The 27,067-nt window shown below is 39.1% G+C and overlaps 1 protein-coding gene across 9 annotated transcripts in view; it reads left to right on the forward strand.

Moving 5' to 3' along the window:
• Nrg3 (neuregulin 3) overlaps positions 1 to 27,067 on the forward strand; it is a 1,113,809-nt gene that overhangs the window by 973,846 nt on the left and 112,896 nt on the right. The window lies entirely within an intron of this gene.

Below are 27,067 nucleotides of genomic sequence, written 5' to 3' on the forward strand. Positions count from 1 at the left end.
CTCTTCCCCACTTGATTATAATTGAAATGTTTCATTATCAGGGCCTATTAGCAGTCAAGAATGCTTTAGTCTGCTTTTCACTAAGTAATGGCTCAAACTAAAAGAATTAACTAGTTTTTAGGAAGACAATTTCATGTTAAGTGCTTCTAAATTTCTGCAAAAGTTGTGTTTGGTTCTTGGCTTTGATTGTTTCCTCTCATTCTAAATGTCCTTATCTATAAAATAGGGATACTAATTCTTATTTTATTATACAACAAATTGCTTAGTACCACACGAGAATCACTTTGTAGATGATAGCAGAAAATAATAATTTAAGAATATTAGTCTCTTTCCTTTCAGTTCTACTTCCCTTTCCTTTTGCATAATGACTCCTGTGGATGCATCTGGGAGTCAATCTTAATTTGGAATGGAGACATGAAAATATTTACATTACAAACTTGAAGTACTTCTTTCTAAAGTATTTGTAAACCAAGATACAATTTTGAAAGTATCAGAATGCCTTCTAGGGCCATTATTGTCTATACTCATGAAAAATTGCATTAAAAATTAGAGATAATTCTCTGAGTCTAATACAAGTTAAATGGACAAGAAACATCCACAAAGTCCAGTATGCATTAGGGTTCAGAAATTGAAACACACTCAATAGTCACATTTTCCCAAGTGAGAAGATCTGAACAGGTGGATATGAATACTTGTATGCTATCGGCTAACAGTGATCATAAGTATATATTGACCAGCCCTCATTTATGCACCCATTCATTTTGAAAATGTTTATCCAGTCACAGTAAGCAAAGAAAGAAGATAACATTTTAGAGACACGTGGTAAAATAAAGTAGACAGAAAGAGCTTATAGTATAGTTTCAGAGATAACAATTAGGTCATAAGGTGAAATTGGAAGAATCTTAAGATCTCTTCCAGGCAAGATAATATGAGTTCAGGCCAGTGTGATGTTAGTCCATATATGAAAGAGCTAATAGATGCTTAGAAGGCAATATAAACAAGTACTTGAGATGGATCAATGAAGAAAACTCCAAGAGGGAGATTAGTAAAAATAAATATAAGCTTCATTATTTGCATATTTATATCAGCTGGCAGAAGAATAAGTTTATAGAAGACGATTACCAGATCAGGTATGGAAATGTAAGCTTGAGGTACCTTGCCATACTTGAAAGAAGATACCAAATTTGTTGTATTGCTGGGAGGGTAGAGGGTTAGAATTAATGGTGCATATATATATATATATATATATATATTAGAAACTGTCTTCCTTGAGGTTTGACATTCATGCATGCTCTGTTATTTGGTTACATCATCCTTGAAAAGGCAGATGCCTCAGTTTCTGTAGGTTTAGGTTCTGGCTAAATAGATGTGGTTGGAATCTGAAAAAGCAATGCAATTCGGAGTGTGAGCCAAATGAAGCCCCAGAGAGTGAATATAACCTGTGTGTGGAAGGAGTCTTAGAAAAGATAAAATCAGTGAATCGTCATTTTCAAAGTACTTGAAGAAGTCGGTAGCATATATAAGAGCCAATCATGTGGAAGATTGGTTGATAATGGTTTAGAAGAGAGAGGAGACAAGAGAAAGGACAATTTTCAAACTGTGCTCATAAGAATGACTCTCCTGATTGAGATATAGTGTGAGCTGAAACTAGAGGTGAAAGATTTGGAAGGGCATTGTTTTTCACAGGTCATCCAATTGGATACTTCCTATTGCTCAAGATAATGCTAGAGTTTTGGAATAGAGTTGAAATGATATAGAACAGCCACTAGCCTCAGAGACTAAATGAAGTAACATATGTGTGACTAGCTGCATATAAATGATACAGGGTTATAATGGCTTAAATACAGTAACCGTTTATTTCCTGGCACCACTCTTTCCTACCCAGGGTAGTTGTCCCTTGTCAGTAAGTGATTACTTCTTCGAAGTATGAGCTAGCAACCAGGTCTTCTTAGTTCTTGTGGCTTCAATATCAAGCAGGGGCACATGGGTAAAGAGAATATGGTAGATAAATAGTTCCTTAAGCAATACAGTCCCAAGGATGGATATTCCTTTTTTTTTTTCATATTGAAAAAAAAAAAAACAAAACATGTTGTCCCTAGACCTAAATCACATAACTCTATTTTACTACAAGAGAAGCTGGGAAATAGACCCTCAGTCAATCTGAAAGATGAGAGTAAATGGAGTTTCATCAATCTCTATACCATAGTATAAATGCCAGAAATTTGGAAAGAATGAGATTTTTCACAAGATCCAAGACACAAGACAAGGAGTCCTTTAGGAACCAAGAGGGCACATCGGGGGAACTGTGATCATAAAATAAACTTAAAAATAAATTTTGAGTAAGGGAAAGGAGAATTTGACTTTTCGGGCAAGATTCAGATTTGAGTGACAATGAGAGGGAAAGGAGCTAAAAAAAAGAGTGGGGAACAGAAGCAGGTGATAGTGTATATTGATGTGAAATTTCAGTGAGGCGCACCACTGGGGGTGTACTAAAGCTTACCGTGGGCCACACATGACAGAAAGCAATGAGCATGTTTCATGTCCTGGACAGTGAATTGTTGAGAACAAGATCATGGTAGACACCTTAATCAAACCACTGTACCCAATAACAACCATGTCACTGCTGTCGCATGGTATCTCAGGTGGAATGGTTCATACAAGTTATCGAACATTTGAATGCTTCTCAGTGTGTACAGTGCGTGAGGAATGACTGTCTGGGGAGGCAGGGGGGTACACACTATTCTGTTTGGTAAGTATCATCTCTCAGAGAAGGAAAGTGTCAGGCCCTTCTGTCTCAGAGGTGCTTATCAGTATTCAGTTTGGATCACTGAAATACAATTTTAAATCTTTAGGTACATATTATTTATACAAAGGAGAAACTGAACATTTCTGAAAATGCATTTGTGGATGAGACGCCAGAGCCAATTGATATGTCTGTTGGTACAAAAGTATGTAACTATGCAGTGCAGTTCATCTAAGGCTACTTGTATGCTGTGTCTACACAAAGCTGCTTAACAACTAGATTGGCAGTTGTTTTTGTAGGCAGTGAAGACCTGCAGACAATCCTTACACAGAGGCTCACGAATTTCTTACATTACAGGTGAGGCAGAGCTTATATTGATTTAGCAATTGTAGATTTGCTACAATAAATTCTATTTGAAGGTAAAGATCATCCCAAGGTGGAGATTTTAGATACTTCTAAAGCAACATTTTTAACAGGATAAATAAGGACATAGTTTAAACTGTCATTAAATTATTGAGCTTTTAGCTGGGTGTGGTGGCACAAGCCTTTAATCCCAGCCCTTGGGAGGTAGAGGTAGGGGGATCGCTGTGAGTTCAAGGCCACCCTGAGACTACATAGTGAATTCCAGGTCAGCTTGGACTAGAGTGAGACGCTACCTTGAAAAACAAACAAACAAACAAACAAAAAAAAAATTGAGCTTTTTTATAAGGGTAATTGCTTCTTTATCAAGATAGAGAAAGTTGTTGTCTAACAGAGACATGGACTTGGAGATTGTCAAATCACATCTAAAAGAATCTAAGATCTCAGTCAATATCAAGGAAATTACATTCGTTTACCAAATATCTACAGGTATGAATATCTATAGGAGTTGGTAGTAGATTCCAAAGATCTGGATGTACTAGTAAAGTTAGTGAGGAAAGAAAGTAATGAAGCTGTTCAGATTGCAATCAGAGAGTAATTCCTTGAAAAGTTTCAGAAAATTACGAAAAAAAAAAAAAAAAGAATTATCTTATATATCCAATGCTCCTGACAGCTGCTTCAGGAGTGAGGGTGAAACTATGGAATGGAAAAGGAGAGAGAAGAGGCCTGGGAGGGCGAGGGGAAGACAGAGGGAGTGATGGAGAGAGACCAGTGTGGTGGCATTAATACAACACTACCACTGAGCTTGTTTACAAGCAGTAAGTCATTTGGCCATTCATAATGTTGGGCAGACCATGAGGGAGGACCTATGCCAGGCCAGAGGAAGGCGAAGTGATATATGACAAATAGCCAAGAGCTTTTTTTTTTTTTTTTTTTTTGAGAGAGAGAGAGAGAGATAAAGAGGCAGAGAGAGAAAATGAATATGCCAGGGCAGGGCCTTCAGCCACTGAGAACTAACTCCAGATGTGTGTGCCCCCTTGTGCACATATGTGACATTGCGTTCTTGTGTCACTTTGCCTCTGGCTTACATGGGACCTGGGGATTCAAACATGAATTCTGAGGCTTTGCAGGCAAGTGCTTTAACCACTAAGCCATCACTCCAGATCTCATGAACTTTACGAACAGTGCTTCCGCAGACTTGCAAAGCAATTAATACTATTTGATGGGGAAAAAAAAAAAGACTTTGATTTTTATTTATTTATTTATTTATTTATTTATTTATTTTCATTTTAAGAAAGGGACAGAGCATTTCCTAAATATACACAGGGTATTAATAGGGAGGGTCTGTGATTTACAGGGTTCTACCTCCTATTGATTACTCTAAAGTAGAATACTGGTAAGAGGATACATACTCAGTATCACATATACTTGAACATGTGCTGCCCTGGACTTGTGATGGTTCTAGTGGACTTAACCTTATTGGAAGCCAAAAAGCACCCGTATGTTCTACAGGCATAGCCGTGTTTGAATTACAGCCCATGTTGGTAATAGTGCTCTCTACTTCTTCTGTACAATATCACAAATCCTTTGTTACACTTTTAACAGTGAATCTCAAAGAGAAGGCTAACATTAGCAGTATCTTTTTTTTTTTTAATTTAATTTATTAGTTTTCTTTTCAGCAAATACAGGCAGTTTGGTACCATTGTTTAGGTTCATCCATGATCTACCCCCTCCCAATGGACCCTCCTTGTTGATGTAAATAGGTCGTGCATTGTGGAGTTAGTCCACAGTTATTGGTACGATAAATGTCTCTACGTTAGCAGTATCCTAAGTGGCATTTTTCCAAAGCAACATGTCCCATGAAAGTAGAGTTTAAAAGGTAATCCAGGAAGGCTGGGGAAGGTTCAGTGCTTAGTGCTTAATACATGCAAAGTCTGCCAACCTGAGTTCAATTCATTAGCCAGCAATATAAGGCTGGATGGGCATCCATTTGCAGTGGCAAGAGACCTTGGTGTGTACACACATAGACATACATTTGAACATAAATATAAATAAAATTTAAATACACACACACACACACACACACATACACACACACACACACACACACACACGTAATGCAGACCAGAGGAAAAGGAATACAGAGGAAGGAAGGCCTATCATTCCTTAGAACAATTGAGAACATGTTGATGTGAAAAAAAAAAAAATTAAAAATATTCCTAGAGTTGGGAGATAAAGAAAGGAAGTTTTAGGGAAAGCAGAAAGGAAGAATGCAGGTAAATGAAAAGTTGGATGTGCACAGGGGCTTTGGGGAGATGGCCGGTCCCAGGCAGCTGGGTAAAGTGCCCACATGAAAGGAATCATTGATGCAGTTGGTCAAGCATTGGAGCAGATGATGATGACTCTGTTTCCCTTTGGAAAGAAGCCAAGCTTTATGATGCTGCAAAACACAGCATTCTGATGTTTCAAGCCGGGAAGCGATTAAGATTTCCCCTTGAATGTTTTATTCTGTCTGTAGCTGTGTGTAGAGTTTACCTGTGGGTGTGGCAGGCAAGGCAGAGTCCCAGCTGGTTGGACAAAGAGGATTTGAGTTCACTACGTGTCGTTTCTTTGAGGGGTGCTGTGGGCGGGGCCGTGTGTAGACAACTGTTCATGGAGTTTGTTTGGGATGCTCAAGAGGCAGGCCCAAGGCCCGAGGAAGCAGCACACTGGGGGCTGGGCGGGGGGTGGGGGGGCTCCCACAAGGAAGCTGGAGCTTTATGTTACTGGTAACATTTCCAAAGGTAGACGCAGAATGAAAACAGCTAAGCAAAGCAGGGTGAAGCCATGTGCAAATATTGGCTTAGGTGAGTTAATATGGAAATACATCTGCTCTCATTAGCAAAGGAAATCACATGGTTGCTTAATTTCCTTCCCTCCCACCATAAACAACTCAGTTATTTCCTGGTACTTTTATATTCACTCTTTCTATCCTTTTTTTTTTTTTTTTTTACTGTTCTTATAAAAAAGTTTATATTGACAATTTTATGCAAATATAATGAATTTTGATCAAAATCTCTCACTACCTGTTCTCCTCCCCCTCCCCATCCCCGTTACATTGAATATCTTCTGTCCAGTTAGGTCCTAATGTTCTTTGATATCTATTTGTGTCTCCCCTCTCTCTCTCTCTCTCTCTCTCTCTCTCTCTGTCTCATACACACACATACAGCATCTCTGAGAGAGTGACAGGTACAGAGAGAGGAAACACACCCTATGAGTTTAATTAGGTTTGCCGGCATAAACATGGATGGGTAATTGTTTGCCAAAGTGCGTGCAACTTACCGGTGTCTGTAACACTGAACACAATGCCTCTGGCTAACCCAGTATCCCTTAAGTGCCAATAACTCCTCATGAAGGGATCAGGGCCCCCTGCACTCAATGTTGATGGGCCTGGTATTGTGCAGATAAGACGTCCTATGAAGTCATAAGTGCAACAGACCTGTCATTCCGTAGCACCCCTTCCCATCCACCAGCTCTTACATTCTTTCTGCTCCCTCTTCTGCAATGTGATCTTAGCCTTGTAGAGGTTGATATAGGTGTCTTATTTAGCACTGAACCCTAAACAGTAAATTATTTTCAGCACTTTGAGTTCTGAGTCTCAAAAGCAGTACTAATCTGTGGGCATAAATATAAAGATTTACATAGCAATTTTATAATCTATTCAGCCAAATTATAGCAGTAGCATTCCTCCTAGGTCCTATGTTAGAGGCTTTTGACTAAGTCTTCATGTTCAGGTGTGAATTTCCTCCTATGGAGTGTGTCTCAAATCTAATCAGAGATCAGTTGATTGCTCCTTGTTGTAGTCAACTTTACAATGCTGGCAGAAAACAAAACAAAACAAAACAACAAGAGTAACTTGTGGGAAACAAAGGGTTTATTTTGGCTTACAGATTCACGATGGCAGGGGAAAACAATGTCATTAGCAGAGGGTGGACATCACCTCCTGGCCAACATCAGATGGACAACAGCAGCAGGAGAGTGTGCCAATCACTGGCAAGGGGAAGCTGGCTACAGCCCCCATAAGCCAAGCCTCCCATAACACTTCCCCTTCTTTAGGCTTCAATTCCCAAATTGCCACCAGCAGGGGACCTAGCATTCAGAACACAGGTTCATGGTGGACACCTGAATCAAACCGCCACACCCCATCACAACCATGTCACTGCTGTCCCAATGCACACTTCTTTCCTGTCTGAGCAACTGTATAGATCTCAGGGTTGATGACTTGGTAAGATCATTGAGGATTTTCTCTTTCAGCAATCTGAATAGCATCTTCTAGAACTATGGCATCTAGCCAGCAGGGAAGATGCTTTCAATTCATTTCCAGCCTCGTTTCTCAGTGTCTTGCAGCCAATGCAAGTATTATCTTGAGCAATAGGGTCTTGCCATCTAGTTCTTGCATACAACCGAGAGTAGTGCCAATAGCTTGTATTTTTTGGGGGGGGAGGGACGGGATCATGAGCCTCCCTGACCAACAACTCACATACAGCTGTCCAACCCCTGGCACTGGGATTGTCCTATAATGACCTATGGCTTCTGGAAGCAATATTATCTACCTACACAGGCTACTTCTCTTCAATCTCTTTTGAAATTATATTGTTTAATTAGCTAATAAAGGAGTCATTTCCCATGTGGCTTTTGCATATATATTTCCCCCTCTTCTGCTCTCCATCCTTATCCCTACTTAAATCTTTCCATTCCCAACATTCTGCCTACCTATGTTCTTATCACATATATTTTACTGTTTCTTCCTCTTCCTGCCCCCTCTTCCACCATGGTCCAATTTTAGCTTGCTCGCATCTACTGACAACCATTCCAACTGAATTACAAATCGAAACATTTGAAGCTAGCTAGCATCAATCCACGTATGACAGAACACGTGCTCTTTGTTTCCCTGAACCAGTCACCTCGCTTTTAGTATTTTCTATCTCACGTGTATTAGCTTCACCTAGTTCCTCCACTGCGTTCAATACTATCTAACTGATTTTCTGGTTCATTTCTTATCAGCCCAGTCTCTGCACTGGAAAATAAGTTCTGTGATAGCAGAACTTACACATAACTATATATTTTTAGCCCGGGGCATAGCAGCAGAGCTCAATCAATAATTCTCGCATTTATACATTTAAAACAAATGTAAATATTATTGTAAGGTTAGATTTAAGTAGACACTGAGGAAAATGTTTTCTTAAGGCCACAATATTTATTTAACCCAGGCCAGAGAATGATACGATCTGAAGAAAAAAAAAAAAAAAGATTTTATATTGTTGAAAAAGAGAAATGCCTGTGAGGTATTACTGAAGGGGTTCTTGCCCTGAGAACATAAAGAAGAGTCAAGCACATGTGGCTAAAGCCTACCTGACACCAGTCATTCTGTGGACTGGATGGTTATATGTTTAGTTAATGTATATTTATCCTGACATATCACCTGTTAGGATCTGAATACCTGGGAGCCTGCTAACCTCCTTCAGAATAGTGAGAACCCAATCTCAGTAGGATTTTGGTTTGTGTAATAGGGAGGCTTTTGAAGTCACAGACAGGATCACAGTAGGGTACCTGCCACAGCTGAGGAGCAAGGGAGAGAGAGTGCTAGCCTAAATTCTAACAATTAATGGTTTTCTTAACACCCAATTTGTTTAAGTGGTAAGGAAACAGTATATGTAAAGCGTTAGTGAAGTATGAAACCATGCGGCTTGTACTGGCTTGACTCAGAAACACCAGCATGTTTCTGGAGATTTCCCCTGCTCATCTTCACATAAGAAAAATGGTGGTAGTCTTATTTTTTATTGATTCTTTTATTTATTTGCAAGCAGAGAGATAGAAGAGAGACAGAGAATGGGTGTGCCGGCAACTCCAGCCACGACAAACAAACTCCAGATGTATGCCCCGCTTTGTGCATCCGCCTTTACACGGGTACTAGGAATCAAACTCGGGTCCTTAGGCTCTGAAGGCAAGTGCCTTAAGCGCTGAGCCATCTCCCCAGCCCCGGTGCTAGTTCTAATGAAGTCCTGGCTAGACTTAGTGAGACGTGGCTTCCTGTTCACTTAGTAACACTGACAGCTACTGTGTTAGGATTTCAACTTCCAGCAGGACTAGGCAGGGCTGGAGAAGGGTAGTGAACTTTGCTATTACTCAGGCTGTGCCCGAGCTGTGGGATGAGACTTCAAGCAGTTACAAATATATTACACAGACTCTGCTTCCCGATAAAGCTTCTACGCATTCATGGTTTACAAGTAACAAGCAGGAATGAATGTTAGTTGACTCTTAAATAGCTGCTGACATAACATGTGATTTCACAGGTATTATCTTGTTTGTATTTCAATGCCACCAGGAACCCTAAACAGGAGATTCACAAAATCTCCCTCATCTGAATGGCTTGGCTTGTGTTTTGGGGCTCTGTGTTCATTTTAGTAACCTGGTGGGGGTAGGGGGCGGATTCTTCTACCTTGTGTGGGCTCCAGAGACCTCTCTGCATTTAGACCATGTGTTACTGAAGCACACAGTGTTGAAATTTGAGAGCAAATGGTTCTCTAAAAAGTCTCAAAATGGGCTGGAGAGATGGTTTAGCAGTTAAGCGCTTATCTGTGAAGCCTAAGGACACCAGTTCGAGGCTCGGTTCTGCAGGATCCACATTAGCCAGATGCACAAGGGGGCGCACGTGTCTGGAGTTCATTTGCAGTGGCTGGAAGCCCTGGAGCACCCACTCTCTCTCTCTCTTTCCTGCCTCTTTTTTTCTCTGTCACTCTCAAATAACTAAATAAATTAAAATTAAAAAAAAAAAAAAAAAACAGTTCCAAAATGTCAGGGCAAGTGTGCTTAGGATTTTGCTGGCATCCAAAGAAGAGAAAGGAGAAAAGGAAGAGATATCCCTTTTGAGCTAGAACTCAGAAAAGCAGATAGCTTCAAGCAGTGAATGTACCAATGGAGGGGTCACTGTAGGTTTAAGTATACTTTCTTATTAAGGGGCCAACTATCCTCTGACATTTATAGATGCAGGTGGTGAGGGATGGTCTCTCATCCAGGTGAGTGACTGGCAGGCTTCTGGGACAGGAAGACTTTGTTCTTCTGGTTTGGAGGCCAGGTCTTTTCCCTTCCTAAAGTTACAAGGGACACAAGAGGTGGCATCCTTCTTTCAATGACCTTTACCCCGACCTAAAACATTCTCTTCCTTCAAAATTGAAGACTATAGCCAGGCGTGGCGCCGCATGCCTTTAGGAGGCAGAGGTAGGAGGATCACCGTGTGTTTGAGGCCACTCTGAGACTACATAGTTAATTCTAGGTCAGTCTGGGCCAGAGTAAGACCTTACCTTGAAAAACAAAACAAAACAAATAAAAAAAATATTAAGACTGTAAAACCACTTAGGTGATGGATGGTGACTCAACCTAGCAGCTTCGGGCTGAAGCAGAACACTGAGGAGATCTGGGACTGCATCTGGTATAATGTCTGTTTGGATCTTTAAAAAAAATATATTTTTAAAATTTATTTAAGATAGAAAGAGGCAAGTAGAGAGAGAGACTTGGCACACCAGGGCCTCTAGTCACTACATACAATCTCCAGATGCATGTGTCACCTTGTACATCTGGCTTATGTGGATCCTGGGGAATTCAACCTGGGTTATTAGTCTTTGGGGGCAAGCGCCTTAACTGCCAAGCCAAGCCATCTCTCCAGCCCTACTTTGGTCTTTTAAGGCCAGTCAGCATGTTCTTTTGGACCTAGTACCTGAATACTTGCAGGGAGGAAAAAAAAAAAAAAAAAAAAGGTTACTTTATTCCTAATCCACATCAGCAGTACATAAAAAGCAATTTGCTTTTCTGATGACCTATGGAGGTCATTTTTTCATAGTATCATTGTGGGATTGGAAACCTGAAAGGGGTTAGATCTCCATAATGATGCAGGACTAGTTCTTATTCAATTATCAGAGAAATGAAAATTGCAGACACAAAGAAGGGTAAGTTGTAATAATTTATTAGGGATAGAGTCAAAACAGGACAGCAGAGGTGGGGGGGTGGGGGAGACAGTAAAGAGGAATTCCCTGGAAGGGGAAGAGAAGAATAGCAGGGAAGAATTTATCTCACATGGGGAAGAGAAGCCTGGAGGAAATCAGGCAAGCAAGTAGAATGAGTGTCGTCATCAGGCTGAGGTGTGTAAGGAGGATCCTGCGCACTTGGGAAGGGCCAGCCATTGGATCCATGACAGAGACAGCGAGGAAGAAACGGTAGCCTGTTGTTGGTAGTAAATAGTGGAGGGAGGACTGGGGGGGGGGGGTTGCTCCTTACCGCCATCTTGGATGAGACTGTATCAGATACAAGTTCTAATCCCCTCATGTTGCTTTGGGCCATTTCATAGCTGACTACTAGAGAAAACTGTCTTGCTCCTAATGTATATCCATATGCATGAACAAACTAGAGCCATGGAAGTAAAAGCCTAATGCCAGACTGAAAAATAGTAAAGATAAATCATGACCCATATTTGAAATGTCTACAATGCCCCAGTTGTTGCCCAGACCTCCCTTAGAGCATAGCACCAGGTTGTTTCTTTTTCTTTTTCTTTAAACAAATACAGTAATATCCTTTTGTCTTAACTCTGTGCTCAATTCTCAGCCTTTTGTTCCAAAATGCAAATGCATTCAAAGCCTCACTAGTAGGTGTGATATTGGTACATTTGCTGGATTTAGCAAATCAAAATATGAAACACGTGCTTAGATTTTAATTTGCAGCATGCCACATGTTTAGGGAAGATATATTTCATATGCGGCAAGAAGTGTATCTGCCTGAAAACCTTTCATTGTTTCCATCAAATTAACTTAGGCTTGAGTATTTCTTCTGGCAACATTAGCTGTAGAGCTTTGAACGTGGTGAGTAGTATCTCCAGTGATCCACTGCTGTCTCACACCCCAGACCCCAGTGAAGGCTGAATTTGAGTTATAAGGAAAAATGTCTGTTGCCAATAAATAAGCAGAATAAATGGAAAGGGAGAAAGACTACACTGTGTATCTCCTGGGGCAGCTCTGCTCATCACATAATGAGCAGTAGGCAGAGATGACACCAAGCTGTTTCATAATTACTTGGCGGCATCTTTGGTGGACTGACAAGGTAGAAGCAGCTCATGTGCTCATTGGTTCCCAGAAGTCTGAACTCTGCTATCAACAATTGATGAAGAGCTTTAAAGCCAGGAACTTACTGTGAGTAAAATAGTTAATTACCTCAAATATAGATACTTCACAAAACAAATTAAGTTAGCATGCTAACTTAATCAACTTTTATAAAAATATTATTTTTGTAGACAACTTCCATAGTTATAGACAATAAATCATACTCCCCCGCCCTCCATCATATTTCCTCCCCTTCAAAATTAGTCTCTCTTTTATTTTGATGTCATCACCTTCTCCTCCTATTATGATGGTCTTGTGTAGGTAGGGCTAAGCACTGCGAGGTCTTGGATATCCAGGCCATTTTGTGTCTGGAAGAGTGTATTGTAAGCAGTCCTACCCTTCCTTTGGCTCTGACATTCTTTCCATCACCTCTTCCACAATAGACCCTGAGCCTTGGGGGTGTGAAAGTGATGTTTCAGTGCTGAGCACTCCACTTCATTTCTTCTCAGCACTACGGTGCCTTTTGAGTTTATCAGCTTTTGAAAACAAAGGTAGCATTCAACTTACAAGTGATGCAATTTAGGGTATATTAATGAAATCATCGCTGCTATGGTTTTATTTGCTCACTACGCATTTGTTTCCCCATTCCATTTTATCTGCTAACTTCAGTCAGAAACCTGTCTTATGTTGTTCCTACCTGGAAAAATCAAGGTGCCAATGGAAATAGTGGCACATCCCAGCATTCAGGAGGCAGAGGTAAAAGGATTACTGTAAATTCAAGGCCAGCATGGAACTAGATAGAGACACTGCTTTGAAAATACCAGAGACAGAGAAGATCAGTTTGCTTTCCACTGCTACATAGCAGTTGCCTTCTCACTTTTGCGGCAAAGTACCCAACCAAAAGCAGTTTATGGGAGAAAGGGTTTCTATCAGTCTACTGGGTAGAAGAGAGACTCCACCATGAGCCAAGCAGGAAGTTGGATCACATCATCATACTATCAGCAGCAGGGAACTAGCAGAAAGAGCGAGCTAGCAATCCTGCCCTCTAGGGCTGAAGTAAGAAACTTCAAGACTTGTTTCCAGAAACACACCTCCCTCAGCAAGGCTCCAATGGCCCAAATGCTCCACAATTTTCACAAATTGCTATCAGCTGGGGAACAAATATTTACAACATGTGAGTCTATAGGGGACATTTCATTCAAGCCACAAGCTGTATGGTCCATTCTTCACGACACAGGATTATACTCCTTCTATAAGCTAGGAACATGTATGTTATGGCATCCCACCAGTCTGATATGAAATATATACCTGCTTGCCATTAAAGCACATACATAAGATATTGACTCCACCCCTTGCGTGATATTTCCTGTCAGCCAACCTTTCCATCTGTCTGCATGACTACTCATCAGATGATATTGGGTAAATTCAGAGTGGTAGAGCCGTAGACTACAGACCTACAAGAACCAATATCTTACTCTCAGTGTTCAGCAGTTCCATGATTGACAATATATCACATATGCATTTCTTGGCATATACTAGGTACTTAATTTCCTGATACATTTGCTAGTATTTATGTCTGTGTGTGTGTGTGTGTGTGCATGTGTGTGTAGAATACGTCAAGCACATTATGAAATGTTCACATGCTTTGGGAGTCCCCTCTAATACTTTCCTGGTGCACACCCCATGGAAGTCCATCAGTGGCCATGTAGGGTATGTGGAGGAGACACAGTGGAAAAGAGAGGGCAACAGATTCTGCAGATGTGGATGGCCATCCCACATGAACCCACACAGTATCTAACTCGCCACCAAGCATAGCCCAGGAAAGCCAGCCTTCTGAATTGATGGAGTAGGTGTTTATGATAGTCTTCTCAATCATACAAGTCCTATCTCCTAAGGACATTGAACCTTGCTGCCTGGTCCTTTTATCAGAATCCATCATGAACAGATTTTTTTTTTTTTTTTGTCACTAAACAGTGCTCAATACCAAAGCATGTTAAGCCCATTTTGACATATTTCCTGTCTAGACATTCTCAACCATTTAGAATCATGCCCTTTTCTTGTAACACCCGACAATCTTTGCACTTAATTGTGTGTCATGTTTCTTTGTTAAGGTCCACCACCCTTCCTCAGTGCATGCATTTTCCCTTCTACCATCCCTGTCACACATGGTACCGGTGTGGTTTCCTTCTCTCCCCTGTCTTCTTGTTACAGCACTGGCTCAGTGTATGAACCAGCTGTCTAAGTCAAGATGAGACTTACAATGTGTACTTCCTTAAACATCTCAGAGATAATTATCTCCTCCCCCATATATCTGGCACAAAAATACCTATTCAGACAAGGGTGGCAGAGGGAAATAGCACAAAGGATAAACTCACTGATAGATGGTAATTGTATTGGCCTAATAATGGAAAAGTTGTATGCTTCCTGGTAAGTTCTCAGATATAATATCATACCATATTGCCATAATTCGTTGCTTAAAGTTAGGGGGTGTAGCTGGCACCAAGAGGAAGGTAGTCTATAAGGAGACAGTGTTATTGGGAGAATCTCAGTGTGTACACAGCACACTTTCCTAGGGTCTTATGTATATAGAGTAATTTCAAACACTGTAAAGGCCTATGTCAGGTGTCATTATATATTTCCTTCTCAACTCTACCTATTCAAAGGGGATAAACTTTACTTCTGACATACAGGATACAAGGCAAACATTTGACAAAGTATGGCAACCTCTGTCTGGCTGCACAAGTGTGGGCAGACCAGTGTGGGTCAATGTGACTAAGTTATTCATTTTAACATTATATATTGATACCTATCATAAGAAGTTAGCTAGAACAGAGAAAATTAACATATTTGGAAGTAAAACATAATACCAGTTCCTACAGACATCAACTTACATAAGTTCATCATGTTCCAGATGACATTATTTAAAAACATTATTTGTTGAATAAATTGATCTATGTAGAATGTGCTATATAATTCATATATTCTTTTTCTTATTGAAAAACAAACTCATTGGAAATTATGTGGCTACAAACGTGCATTTTTTTTTTACTCCGTTTAAAATCCAATGTATATTGATGTCGGTTTTGACATGATTTCACAATAAAACTTAACTCCCATAAGCCAGTGATACAATGATGTATCATTCACCATATAGTTAGAAAAAGTCTCAGATCATCTGATTGACCTTGTCTCTTTTAGCTGGTCAGGTCTCTATATGGAATGAAACCCTGGCTACTAAAGTCAAGATAATAGAATTTAATCTTTGCTTTTAAATGACTAATGTTGTGGTTCTGACTACATTAATTCCCCTAGGCTTCCTTTTCTTGTCTGTAAAAGAGGGCTGTAGTGCATATTACAGCAAGTCTTGGAATTATTGAAAATACTTCTTGCAGCTAACCAGTATCTACTTTCAAATTCAACCCTTCACCTGATAGTCTTTCTGGTACTTAATGGCAATTGCCAGAAACCTAGCCAGAAGTCTAATGTCCTTAGTGCTTCTTAATAAAACTTTTTTTTCTCTCTCTTTTTGTAAATTCTTTCCTTATGTGGTATTTCTTGGGCCCAGGAAATCTTTAGTAGTATTTCCATGTGTTGTGAGAGACTTTTAACTTAAATGACATATCTAATATCTAATGCTATCCCCTTAGAATAGTCCATGTAACCCAAAATAGTTTAAGTTCTCAATTGTTCTTTCCAACTGTAATTTAAAATCTATCTTTGTAAGCAGTTTACTCCATTTTTCCCCTCTGCCACTTTTTTTAAAAAAATATTTTTATTGGAGAGAGAGAATTAGGCAGATAGAGAGAGAGAAAGAGAGAGAGAGAGAGAATGGGTGTGCCAGGGCCACCAGCCACAGCAAACAAACTCCAGATGCATGTGCCACCTTGTGCATCTGGCTTATGTGGGTCCTGGGGAATCAAACGGAGGTTCTGTGGCTTTACAAGCAGGCACCTTAACCACTAAGCCATCTCTTCAGCCCTTCTGCCACTTTTTATATCATGCATTTAGTTGAGTTGCATTGGTATTACATTTTAACCAGCTTTATGTTATAATTATTTTGGATTTTATATTGTATAATAAATAGAATTAAAAGAGTTCTTTAGTTTTTCATGTCTTATTTTAAAATACCTTTGGAAATTTAAAAAAAATAATTCTTGCTTCACATAGGTCCATTTGCTTGATGTAGAGTTTAGTCAACAAACATGGGTCACTTTAATGTGCCCACAAAAGGCTGGTTTCCACTATTCTTTTCATATGATAAAATTGCAATGATTTGCTCAATGCAAATATGAATTGCATCTACTCCTATTACTTGTCATGTTCATCTTAACCATTTCTCTCTCCCCGAGATAGGAAATGCACAGATGTGCTTCTGTATTGATTTATACACTAACTTGAATTTGTTCAAGTGTTCTGTACTTCTGATATAAACACTAACAAATGAGGTCACACTGAGGTAGGAAGGTGTGGATGATCTTTGATCTTTATTGTTTATAAAATGGAATCACGATCTTATAGCTAAAGGTGAATATTTCAACTTCTTCTTAGACTTACTGCTATAACTGGAAAATGTCTTTGATTCATTACAGCCAACCTGCATGGGAAAAGAATACTTACCTCCAATTCTTCCAGCATGTCCTTCTTGATTCAAAGAAAGCATGACCATGCATATATTTTAATAATGAAAATTCAGGGTATGTGTACAGACTTGAAAAAGTGGTGTAGAGCTGTGAGGATGGCTTAGCAGTTAAGGCACTTTCCTGCAAAGCCAAAAGACCTGGGTTCAATTCCTCAGGACTCATGTTAGCCAAATGCACAAGGGGGCACATGCGTCTGGAATTCTTTTGCAATGGCTGGAGGCCATGGTGTGCCCATTCTCTCTCTCTCTCTCTCTCTCTCCGTTTCTCTGTTACATAAATAAATTAAAATTAAGAAAAGTAGTATAAAAGTATGATGCTATAATATTGTGAATACTCAATGTGCTATCTTCGGAAATCTGTAGTTTCTCTGAGGGTTCAGGTGGGTACCTGTAGGGGTAGAGTGCTTTGGTGGTGTGTAGAAAGGTTCTCTTAATTAGGGCTGGCATCCATGATATTTACACTGATGAGACAATAGACAATGAATACCTTTCTATGCTAACTGCAGTATGCAACACCGTGATTGTTGCCAGCTACTAAAGATACCTCACTTTGCAAAACTTTTAATTATTACAAAGTGAGATTAAAATAATTGACACTAAATATGAATTGATCTCTAAAATAATTAAAAATAAAATGTACCTTATAAACCTCTTGGGAAATAATTACTGTAGCAGTCATGCTTTGAAGAAATTAAAGTTTGTAGAACCTCTTTTGATGACATTATGTTGATGCCACATGGAAGTGAGTCTACCATTTCATCTTTGATAGTGCTTTGGGTTAAATTTCTTATTTATTTATTTTTATTGTTTATTTTTGTTTTATTTTTTGAGGTAGGGTTTCATTATAGTCCAGGCTGAACTAGATTTGCTTCGTAGTCTCAGGCTGGCCTTGAACCCAAGCTGATCCTCCTACCCATGCCTCCCAAGTGCTGGGATTAAAGGTGTGTGTTACCATGCTTGGCATATGTTAAACTAGCAATACCTATGAGTTGAAAAATAGTGCACCAGCTTTCCTACACTGCATGTTTCAATCAAATCTACTATTTCAGTATGCTTGTTTCCCTTCAGACTGTGTACATCTTTCGCTTCTTACTTATCTACTTTTTCATGAAATAAAGAAGATTTCATTTCCTTACTTTCAATATTGTTTAATAAAGAAATGGATTATGTTTCTTCCTCCAAATCATTTCAAATTTTTTAAAACTTTTTTTTTTTATTTTCTGGGAGAGTGAGAATAAGCCAGGACATCTTGTCACTACAAATGAGATGTAGACATATGAACCATCTTGTGCATCTGGACTTATGTGGGTACTGGAGAATCAAACCTGGCCTGGCAGACTTTGCAAGCAAGTGCTGTTAACTCCTGAGCCATTTTCCCAGACTCTCAATTAACTATTCTTTTTTTTTTTTAATTTTATTTATTTATTTATTTGAGAGTGACAGACACAGAGAGAAAGACAGATAGAGGGAGAGAGAGAATGGGCGCGCCAGGGCTACCAGCCTCTGCAAACGAACTCCAGATGCGTGCGCCCCCTTGTGCATCTGGCTAACGTGGGACCTGGGGAACCGAGCCTCGAACCGGGGTCCTTAGGCTTCACAGGCAAGCGCTTAACCGCTAAGCCATCTCTCCAGCCCTCTCAATTAACTATTCTTTATGTATGCCCCTAAATTTTACTTATACATATTTTTTTTACAGAAAATCATTTTTATTTCTTGGAGCTCAGCTCTCTCAAGCTTTACATACATACATACATACACACACACACACACACACACACACACACACACACACACATATATGAAAAGGACAGTTTTAATTCTGAACTTTTGAAGTTTAGTTTGGAAACATATGTTCTGAAGTTTTTCAATGAAATAAAAATCATTTTGACTATATCAGTTTTATCTTTTCATCTAAATTACGCAGCTGAAGTATTCATGATGCAAACACAACTGGGAACTTTTAGCATTGCTGTTGACCTCTACTTGTTTTGAACATTTCCATAATTACAAGATAACAAGAAAGAGGGAACTTTCAGACCTGTGAGTCTAAAATAGATCTTCTTCTGTTTTTTAATTATTATTTTATTTTATTTTTTATGAACTAAGGCCAAAAGATGCTAAAAGGTTTGCTTGTATTTACTGAAATATTCAGGCTAAGCTTCCACAGCCAACTTTGTCAGCAATCTGCTGTTAGACATAGGAGCACCTTGGAGCTCTTGTTCTTAAATGGCAGCCATTCAGTTGCTTACATTTAGATAGAGAAATGTTAGCTCTCTATTACTCCACCTCTGACAATCACCTTTTAAACTATAAGGTTTGCTGTGGTTCACTCTGAGATTTTAGTCCATTATTATTGTCTGTGTCTCTCTAAGACAGCACACAATGGCAAGAAGAAATGACAGAAAAAAAAAAAACCAAACTATTCACTATTGGCCAAGAAGAAAAATAATAATAATAATAAAAAGCAACAACACAGGGTCCCACATGCCTCCAATGACCTACAGACTCCCTTCTACTTCCCATATCTGAAATGCTAAACTACTTCCCTGAAGTGCTCTTTTCTCCCTTAGGAATCTTGGAGGACACTGGAGATCCCACATTATAGAACTGGCGATATGTGTATTTCTTTTTTCTTCTGTGATGATCCTGTACCATTATCTTTGATATTTAATGACAACCTGGGGAAATCATTCTAATTAACAAAGATACTTTTGCCTATGTGACAGTTAATCTCTGGTTGTCCATTTGACAGGATTTGGAATCAATCCTAACTGTGGCCCATGGCATTCCAAGGGCTCCTGGACATGGGCTGATAAAAGGAGAAAACTAACTAGATAGCAGCATTCATTACTCTTTACTTCCTCCATGATCATATGAAGATGTAACATCATTTCTCTGCCCTGCTTTCTCTACCATGATGTGCTCTACACTCTGAAACTATTAGCCACAATCAGCTTCCTACTTCCCTAAGTTTCTTCTGGTCAGGCATTTTTGTCTCAGTAATGAGATAGTACCTGGCTAAGCACAGACACAGTTCTTTTTTTAAAAATATTTTTGTTTTATTTATTTATTTGAGAGCGACAGACACAGAGAGAATGAGGCCGAGAGAGAAAGAGAGAGAGAGAGAGAGAGAGGGTGCGCCAGGGCCTCCAGCCACTACAAATAATTTCCAGACGCATGTGCCCACTTGTGCATCTGGCTAACGTGGGTCCTGGGGAACTGAGCCTCGAACCCGGGTCCTTAGGCTTCACAGGCAAGCACTTAACCACTAAGCCATCTCTCCAGCCAGACACAGTTCCTTTTTAAAAATATTGTTGTTCATTTACTTACTTTTGAGCACAGAGAGGGAGAGATCGAGAGAGGGGAAGAGAGAGAATGGGCGCGCCAGGGCCTCCAGCCACTGCGAACGAACTCCAAAGGCACGTGCAACTTTGTGCATCTGTCTTCAAGTGTGAACTGGGGAATCAAACCGGGGTGGTTTGGCTTTGCGGGAAGCAACGTAACCACTGAGTCATCTTGGCAGCCCCTGTTTTGTTTTTAACTCTTAAGTAGCCCAGCCTGGCCTTGAACTTGCTGTATAGCAAAGAATAACTTTAAACTTCTGATCCTCTGCCTCCACTACCAAGTGCTGGAAGTACTGGCGTGTGCCATGCTGGGTTTATGCAGTGCTAGGGAAAACCCCAGACTGTATAGGGATCAGACCCAAGGCTCCACGCGTGCTTACCAAGCACACTTCCCACTGAGCTACCTTCCGAACTCTAGAAACAGTTTGTAAGTTTAAAAAGTGTATAGAATGGTTGTGGAGAAAGCTCTATGAATAAAATGTTCTTCACAAGCAAGAGATCCTGAGCTCAAGTACCAGGACCCACATAAGATAGATAGGCATGTGTTTGTAATACCGGTGCCGGGGAGGCAGAGACAAGATTTCTTGGGCTGTCTGGTGAGCCGGCCCAGTCTACTCTGTGAGCTCCATGATGATGAGGGACTCCAAAAACAATGCTCCATAGCCCCCGAGAAGAACAACACTCAAGGTTTTGCTGTGGCCACCACATGCACACACTCGTATATGCACACACATAGGCACAAAGTGAAAGGAAGAAAAACCTTAGAAAATACACTTTCATTGTCATTAGCTGGCCTGTAGATGGGTGACAGAGTGAGGAGCTTCAGTTGCTGCTTTCAAGAGGCCACAGCCTCATGCTCCTATGCTGATGCCGCTGTTTCTAAGGCCCGAGTGACAGACAAGAGTGTTCAGGACTATTGAGTGAGGAGATTTCCATATACAACTTTTAATAAGCTAATATATCCTGCCTCAGTCTCTTAGTATTTTGACAAGTTTCGTTGTTGTTTAACTCCGTGATCTAAACAACATTCAAAATTTCTTCATATTGTGAAACAAAACTAAACTAACCCAAAATACGGCAAATTAGAGAGAACTTGGCTCAGAATTAAGTTTTCAGTCCCTGTTGTGTAGAGAAAATTGCTTCAATCAGCATTCATAATCAAGCTTCCACTAAAGGTTTTGTTCAACAATTTGCTTTAAAGTAATTAGAAAAATGTACATGAAAGCATGCCATGTATAAATCACAGGTATATTCATGTAGAAGTATTTTGTATACTTTGTTTTTACTGTGTTGAAACAGACAATTAAAGGTAAAGGGACCAGTATTTTCCTAGGAACACTGGTGTGCTAGGCAGGATGCCAGCCATCCCACAAACTCTCTCTCAGTTAACCTGCTAAACAAGCATTACAACGACCACCATGACCAAGTGAGGGAATAACAAATATATTCTTTAGTGTTGAATATAGGCGGGTGTAATCAAAATAGTTATAATTTATAACCCAAAAATATATGTAATAAAAACAGAAGTTTTTCCTGCCAATGTTTTATTTATATTTTATACAGGTAATATATGTAATTGATTTTTTTAAATTATTAGAGATAGAGGGAGAGAATAGGCTCACCAGGGCCTCTAGACCCATGTGGCACCTTGTGCATCTGGCTTACATAGGTACTTTGGCTTTGTGGGCAAGTGCCTTAACGGCTAAGCCATATCTTCAGCTCCTGTAATTGATTTTTTTTTGTTTTGTTTTGTTTTTTTGTTTTTGTTTTTCGAGGTAAGGTCTCACTCTAGCCCAGGCTGACCTGGAATTCACTATGGAGTCTCAGGGTGGCCTCGAACTCAGGGTGATCCTCCTACCTCTGCCTCCCGAGTGCTGGGATTAAAGGCGTGCACCACCATGCCCGGCTTATAATTGATTATTTTTGAGTAAGGCTTATTTTCCATTTATTTAAATTTTAATTTAATATTCAAGGACTGGCTTATGGATCTGAAAACTGAGTATGTATCATGGCACTTTCATACATTACACAGCAGACATTTATGAGAGGTCCCATTTATACTGATTTTTCCTGGTCAAATAGACCTGAGTTTTTCAAAATATTGGAAAAACAGATTAATAAAATGGAATGTGAAGTTATATCCAATTTATGCTCTCAAAATTATCTCTAAGTGTCTTCCCTACTGATACTATTAATCATTTTATATATGTACATATAGAATTAAGAATAGATTGCTTTAAATTCACATAGATGAATTTTATGATCAAATATGACGAGTGTATTCAGGAAAAAATCAAATATTTCTTCTTAAATTATATGAGTTTCTCATCACTGCTTGAGGTGAAAATGTATTTTGTGTAACTTCGAGTGTGAAGTGGGATTTTCAAATTCCCCTAATTTGTTTGAAAATCTTTTATGTGGAATTGTTTTTTTTTTTTTAAATTTTTTAAAATTCTTAGTGTCCATAACATGGTATGTGTTAGGAAGTTGGTTAGTCATTTATCTACTTAACAAATGTTTACTTACCATGTGCCAAACACTGTAGAAACATTAAGGAAGCAAAATAATTCAAACAGATTCTTGCACTTCTGGAACTAATATTCTAGACACGGATAGAGTACATAAACAGGACAAAGTAAGAAAGATCAGCATCAGGGAGCAAGGATTGTGTGGGAGGAAGAGTTTTCTAGACAAAGGGACATCCAAGTTCAAAAGCAAGAGGTCTGGACGGGGAGAAGATCGGTGTTGGGAGGGGATTTTGATCACGGTATGCTGTTGATATATATGGGGTTGTCAACAAAAAATAACAAAACAAAGCAGCCAGCAGTGATTGGGGTAGATGTGCAAATATGTAGCAGTTATTTTCTCATTGCTGGCACAAAGCACCCAAACATAAGCAGCATAAATAAAGGAAGTGGCTTATTTCAGCTGATAGTCTGGAGAGGAAGTTTCACTACAGTTGGGGACAGTGTGTCACAGTATATAGCAGGGTGTCTCGTCAACTGAGAAGCAGCAGCAAGAGTGAGCAAGCATCGACACCTAGTAAGGCTGGACTAATAAACCCCAAAGCCTGCCCCCAATGATACCTCTTCCGGTATGAGTCCACCTCCCAAAGGCTCTACCCGCTGGACATGAGCATGAGGCTTGATCATAAACACATGAGGCCATGAGGGATATTTTTTATTTAAAGCTCCTCAAAGGGAAAGAACTTCAGGAGAAGACAGAAAAGTTTCAGGAGCTGCATCATGTAGTTTTGAAGAAATCATAGTAAAACTTTGGTTATGAGCAAAATGGAGTAATTGTTTTATAACTGCTTTTTTGCGGAGAAAAGAAAATCCGTGAATTTGAGAGGATATTGCAAAAAATTAAAGGAGACACAGTGACTTCCTCAATAGACTTTGGCTGGTATGAAATAGATAAAATAGGTAAAATTCAGATATATCTTTAAAGGAGAGTTTATTTTATTTATTGAAAGATCAGCAACTGGGTTTAAGAGAGAGAGGCGCCACTATCAAGAATGACCTTAGAATCTTGAACTCCATCATAGGAAGGATGGCTAGCCCTTCCTGAAGTAAATCCTTGAAAGGAACTTTTGAGAACTATGGTTCAGTCAAGAATTCATTTAGTAGCACAATAAGCACAGTAGTTTTGAGTGCTCAGCTGTTTTGGCAAGTGGAATACTAAGGTAGGAAAATCCTTTGTATAGAGCACATGGAAATCCCAAAGTTATAATGGCCTAGATACAAGAGACCAGTCCTTAATTACATAATCTTTAACATAAACTAAAAGTCTGTTACCTAATATAGTGTTACCATGTAGCTGACAGGAACAGCCAAGGGAAAAAATAAAAATATAAACTGGTAGTGGGACATATGAAGCAACTGTCACCTCCACCTTTTTATAGTTCTCATATTGGTGGCATTGCTTGAGTTGGCAAACGGAGTTCTCCTTCAAACAGCAGCAGCGGTTGCTGGGTGATGGGCCAGTGCTTTTCTGAAGGAACCTCTTAAGGATGCTTCTGATGAACCACTTTCGACTCTCACTGGCTCCAATTAGCACAGCCTTCAAGGAGCTGTTGCTCTTAGATAGATCTTATATTTTGACAGAGATATCTGATGACATCAATCTGCCAGCTGAAGGACTTCTATTCAGAGCCTAGGTGACAGCTAGCCAGGAAAGCCAATATTCTTAATTTAATAGATGCTATTCTTGTGCTTCTTGGGCTGCCATGGAAACCTTATTAGAAGTTATAGGAGAGGCTGGAGAGATGGCTTGGCGGTTAAGGCACATGCCTGTGAAGCCGAAGGACCCCGGATCGATTCTCCAGGTCCCATGTAAGCCAGATGTAGACGGTGGCGCACACGCCCGGAGTTACTTTGCAGTGGCTAGAGGCCCTGGTGTGCCCATGCTCTCCCTCTCTCTCTCTTTCTCTCTCTCTCTCCCTCTCTCTGTCTCTAATAAATAAATAAATAAAAACAAAATCTTTAAAAAATATTTATAGGAAATATAGGTGATCTCCCTTCTATGTATTTTTTTCCCTTAATCAGTGATTTTATCTGTAGGAAAACTTTCTTTGTAAACTGTAGACGTATAGAGTATGTGTTAAAATAGATAAAACATAAGTGTGCAGCTGATTTTTTTTCACATAAATTGCAAACCCGTGTGACAACTATTTCAGGGAAAAACACAAAACAAGTTGGATAGTTAGAGGTAACTGGTTTTCTTAATCATTGCCTTAGAAACAAGAAGACAACAAACAATATATATATACTATCTTCTTCTACTTATATCACCTAAATATTATAGTGTAAATTACTCTTTTATTGTGAAGTATATAATCATATATGACTACATACTCATTGTATAAATAGATCGTAAGTTGCCCAGACTCCGTTAATGGACTTTTACTTGGGTCTAGTTTTTATGGTATTAGAAATAGTGCTCCCTTAAACATTGTGGCAACCATCTGTGCATAACCATCTACATATTGTGTTTTTAGCCAGGGCATTTAATAAATAATGCAAACTTTTACTATTTGTTTTCAAGCGTAGAGAAAGAGAGAGGCAGAGGCAGGCTGAGGGTGGGTGTGCTAGCTCCTCTAGCCGCTCCAGACTCGGGATGCATGCCCCACCTTGTGCATCTGGCTTTACATGGGTATTGGGGAATCAAACCCAGGTCACGGCTTTGCAGACAAGTACACTAACTGCTGAGTCATCTCTCCAGCCTTTCTGTTTTTTCTTGATTAATGCAAACATTTTGAAGTTTTGTTTTTTTTTTTTTTCATTGTTTTTCCAGAGTCTGGGCCAAACTATCTAAGCATTTCTATTATTGTAGTTCATGGCTAAAACTGTCTCCTCTATTTAGTGTGTGGTGCTATTTTGCCTTTCATAAATAAGACTTTGAATATGTTTTTTCATGTTTCTTTCATATTTGTGTTGCATAATGTATTCCTCAATAATCTATATGAATTCTTACTGTTTTCTAATGAATGTTAACCATTTCTTACTGATTTCTTATAATAGTATCTTCTTTTTCCTGGTTTCTTCTTTGTTTTCTTTTGAAGCAGGGTTAGCCTAGGTTGGTCTGAAGCTCATTATGTAGCCTAGGTTGGCCTTGAACTCATGATCCTCTTACCTCATCTTTCAATGATTTCAAGAACTATATGCCACCACACCCATCTTATTATATTCTTTATATAATATAGAGCTTGAGTCTAATTCTGGCAGGCAAAGCAAATGCATGTCATCATACATGGATGACTGTGCTGGTCATTTGTGTTTATGGTTTTCCATTTGAACTTTACAATCCCCTAGTTATTTCTGAAATGAAAGAGACAGGGAGTTTGCTGCAGTTTTCTTTGAAATTATGTTAAATCTATAGATGAGTTTGGAAACTAGTGATAAATCTTTAAATGGTATATTGTCTAATATATGAAGATGCTGTAGTCTCCTAGATATTCAATTTATCTCAGTGATGTTCTATAGATTTCTGCCTAGAGGTCTTCACATTCTTGTAAGATTTATATTTGACATTTACTTCTTTGATACTACTGTAAAGGATATTGATTTTTCAATTTTATTTTCTGCTTGGTATCACTAAGAGAGAAAGCCAATTGATTTACATACACTTATATTTATAATTTTTCTATAGATATTTTTGGATTGTTAAAGAAAATCATATGAGTTGGCTGAATCTTTTATAGATAAAAAACATTTTATTCCTAATGTATTCTGTACTGGATAGACATTTTGTACATAATTAAATGTGGTCATAGGTTTCATTGTCTAAATCAGCCTCAGAGAGGAAATTTTTGATGTTGTACCATTAATTAGGCCTTTTGCTAAAGACTGCATAGTTAATACTATTACAATAAGAAAATATCCAGTACTTTTTAAAAAAATGTATGTCAAAAAAATTCACGGGGACGGAAAGATGGCTCAGTGGTTAAGGCACTTTCCCAGGTTCGATTCCCTGGATTGCACATAAGCCAGATGCACAAGGTGGCACATGCATCTGGAGATAATTTTCAGTGGCAAGAGGCCTTGGCATGCTCATTCTCTCCCTCTCTCTCTCAAATAAGTAAACAAGTAGAAAAGATTTTTAAAAAATTTTTTTAAAACTTTTAGGATCAATTGTTACCTGTTGAGTTTGAATTTGTTATTGTATTAAGTAAATTGGCTGATACTGAAATGTTAACCAATTTTCCCATTCCTGCTATAAACTCAACTTGGCTGTGATGATGTGCATCAATTTTGAAACACTTATACACACACACACACACACACACACACACACACACACATATGGAAAGAGAGAAATAAATGTTTCCATATATATACATATACAGAAATATACA

This window comes from Jaculus jaculus, chromosome 18 (genome assembly GCF_020740685.1).
Source record: "Jaculus jaculus isolate mJacJac1 chromosome 18, mJacJac1.mat.Y.cur, whole genome shotgun sequence".
Taxonomy (NCBI): Eukaryota; Metazoa; Chordata; class Mammalia; order Rodentia; family Dipodidae; genus Jaculus; species Jaculus jaculus.